Source organism: Apium graveolens, chromosome 10 (genome assembly GCF_009905375.1).
Source record: "Apium graveolens cultivar Ventura chromosome 10, ASM990537v1, whole genome shotgun sequence".
Taxonomy (NCBI): Eukaryota; Viridiplantae; Streptophyta; class Magnoliopsida; order Apiales; family Apiaceae; genus Apium; species Apium graveolens.
The window spans coordinates 74,782,757-74,786,428 of record NC_133656.1 but is presented as its reverse complement, the minus strand read 5'-3'; the positions used below and the strand labels follow the sequence as shown (position 1 = coordinate 74,786,428).

Below are 3,672 nucleotides of genomic sequence, written 5' to 3'. Positions count from 1 at the left end.
GCAGCTATAGCAGCTGCTGAATCCAACTCCAGAATTCCTTCTACCTTTCCCTGAGTCAGTCTCTCGGAAGGATTTTTGTATTGATTAACAGCCTTCAGTTCAATAAGTTTATAAGCTTCATCGTAGCTTTTAGCCCACAAGGCTCCTCATGATGTTGCAACAAGCATGGGTCTAGAAGTACCACTCAATCCATTGTAGAAACAGTTAATAATCATCCAATCAGGCATGCCATGGTGTGGGCACTTCCTTAGGATCTCCTTATATCGATCCAAAGCCTCACACAGAGATTCTCCAGTTTGCTGAGCAAACTGAGTAAGAGCATTCCTGATTGCAGCAGTCTTCGCCATAGGGAAGAATTTAGTGATAAATTTTTGAATAAAATCTTCCCAAGTGGTTATAGACCCTCTGGTAGAGAATGTAAGCAACACTTAGCTTTGTCCCTCGGAGAGAATGGGAATAGTCGCAGCTTGATAGCATCTTCAGTCACATCATTGAACTTGAACGTGTCACAGATCTCGATGAAATCCCTGATGTGCATGTTGGGTCTTTAGTAGGAGAACCCCCAAACTGAACTGAGTTCTGTATCATCTAAATTGTGCTTGACTTGATCTCAAAAGTGTTATCCCTAATGGCTGGCCTGATGATGCTTGACTGAATGTCATTGATCTTAGGCTGAGAATAGTCCATCAAAGCCTTAGGATTTTCTGCTTGATCTCCCATCTCTACTAAAACTGGTTCCTCGACTTTCTCTTCTTCTGCTACCTTCTTTTCTTCTTCAAAACCTTCCTTTTGAACCACCACAACTTCTTCCTCGGTTTTGTCCAGTGTTCTCTTACGAGTACTCGAACGCGTATGCATACACCCTCGCTAGAGTACCTGAAATAAGACAAGGAAACAAATAAGTAACAATGTCTGAGTCAATGAACTTTAACGACCACTGATGGAAAATACATAAACTAAAAATTAACACTACTGTCCCCGGCAGCTGTGCCAAAAACTTGTTAGACGCTAAACAAGCGTTAATAATACACGCAAGTATACGCGTTCGCAAGTAATATAGAATCTTTTCTAGTTCGTTCCCACAGAGACTGGCTTGGTTACTAATTAATTTATGCACTTAAGCAACAATGTATGGTTATTATTCAATTCTAAGACGATAACAAATTGAGGTTTTATAACTAAGAATTAAACTAACAATTATAACTAAGAGATTAAAGATGATTAAATTAATATATATGACAAACATGGGACTCTAACTTCATTTAATACTTCATTCAATAACCTTATTGTTCTTAACCTTAGCATGTAATGGTGCTGACACTAATCAGATAACATGAAACTTATAAACGCCAACTTTCATTGCATGAATACCATACTACTAGAACTCCACAAAATAGATAGAAGCTGAATAGACACCAATTATATTGAGCCCTATATGTCTATAGAATTTGACAACATAACGGTTTAAGCACAAGTTATCTATCTTGATTATATAGGGCAAGTAAGATGGTTAAAATTACCTACGAATCATGCATATAAATACATGAACCTATGCTAGCATGTCAAGTTCTAAATCCTTAAATTCACCGTCACTTCATTAAAGATTAACACACTATCTTAAAAGTTCGCGACGCTCATAAGACGAATACGCACAACCAATACTAGGCTATCATACAATCACCACATACTAAGGCATCAAAATAAATTAACTAAAGAAATCCATATATAAATCCGTTAGAAACCCATGATAAGGATTAGCCCATAATCTGACTCATTATCAACGTGGGTTCTGATGAAAGCATGGTATAACAAACGTAGTCTTTATAACAAATAAACAAAACCAAGTACGAAACAAGAGTAAGGTTCACAAGTAAGAAAACTAGCATCCAAGTTACAACTTAAAACAAAGATTCACAAATAAAAACAAGATCTTCTTCGTCCTCGTTGAATCCGTGCTAAAACGGTCTTCTTACGGCTCTCCTTGCGCTCTGGTACGTCTCTGACTTGATATATTTTGAAAAACGACCTAAAGTTGTTTATATAGCAGCCTCATGCAATCTAGAAGTCTTCCAATTTGAATTAGAATAGAATCAGGATTTTGTAAAAACGACTCGGTGCGGCCGCGCGCTATCAGAGCGCGGGCGCGCTGCCTTTCTGACATCCTAGAGAGGCCGCGTGCTTGACCAGCGCGGGTGCGCCGTACTTCTGGAAAAACTTCAGATTTTCTTCTTTTCCTTGCTGCTTCGAGCCGGCTTTCCACAAGCTTTTATTCCAACACCACCTTGACCCAAAATTAGCACCAAAACAATGCTAATTCACCTTATTACCTAGATAATGCCTGAAATGCAAAAACACTAGAAAACACGTTAAAACACTTAACAACTTGAGTACAAACGCATCAATTCAAAGCTTATTAGAGCATTATAAAGTGTCATAAATGCCACTCAACATAAACAGAATAGAAATTAGTAATTTCCAACTTATATATATATATAAATTAATTCATCTAACATACAAATCACTTCATATTGAATTACTAGTACATACATGTAAGTCATATGTCATAGACCTATTTGTATATTCGAGGATTCAACTCAACTCAAATAAGAATGTAATAAGTAAATAGTGGATCTACCGTCAGAGAGATCTCGCAAAGTAATATCTGTCAAAGGATTCAGAGACAAGGTTCATCTACAGACTTGAGGAATTAATTCACTGGAAGAAGTTCAAGAAATTGATCATGCCTCAGTGATATAAGTCAAGATCGTGGATTTAATCAAGTGACAGAGATCTCGTCAGAGTATCATTAATTACAAGGATTTAATCTGAAGAAAATCAAAGTGTCAGAGTCAAGACATGAAGAAACGTCACGGAAGTTAGTCACTCATGAACCAGACAGTACATCGAGTGTCAACGTTGAAGTGGTGGAATTGATTCATAATTTTCAGTGATTTTCAGAAGATTTGCAGAAGAATGGTTGCTGCTCAAGACTAGAATTAATTCTCTATTAATTAATTAAGTCATCTAATTTAATTAAGAAAATAAATTATATCTGCGAAGAATAATTTATTTATTAATTGAATTAATTGATTAATTAATTCTGAATTAATTCTAGGAATTTTAGGAATTTTCAGAAGCTTAATTGGATTAAATTCAAGCATTAAATCAGCAAGACAATTGAAAATGAACTAGCATGACAATCAGGATTGTCATACCGATTGTCATGCTAGGCCATTTTCCATTGTCATACCGAAAGTTACTCTAGGAGGATGATTGTCTTGCTAGTTCATTCTGATTGTCATGCTAGTTCATTCTGATTGTCATGCTAGTTCATTCAGATTGTCTTGCTAGTTCATTCAATTGTCCTACCGAAAGTCTTGCCAGCTATAGGATTGTCATGCCAAGTCAATTCTATTGGTTTTGTTGATTTAAATAGAAGCAGAGAAGTAGCATATCAATCATTCATTCAAACAGAAAGACAAGAACAAAAGAAAGCAGCCGCCTCTGAAAAATATCATCTTTTATCTGCAGAAATTCAAGATCAATTTCTAGTTTGTTAATGTTAAATCCAAACCACTAGAATTATTTATCTTGTTCTTGTGTAACAATCTAGCGGATCAAAATCCCTAGAACTTAATCTCAAATTGCGTTTAGCATTTGAATCTTTTTATT

At 36.0% G+C, this 3,672-nt stretch overlaps 1 non-coding gene across 1 annotated transcript; it reads left to right on the top strand.

Annotated features, from left to right (window-relative positions):
• Positions 1 to 225: 225 nt before the first annotated feature.
• Positions 226 to 332, top strand: LOC141694543 (small nucleolar RNA R71). The gene has a single exon (XR_012563837.1). It is a non-coding gene; the product is annotated as a small nucleolar RNA R71 (small nucleolar RNA).
• Positions 333 to 3,672: the final 3,340 nt, after the last annotated feature.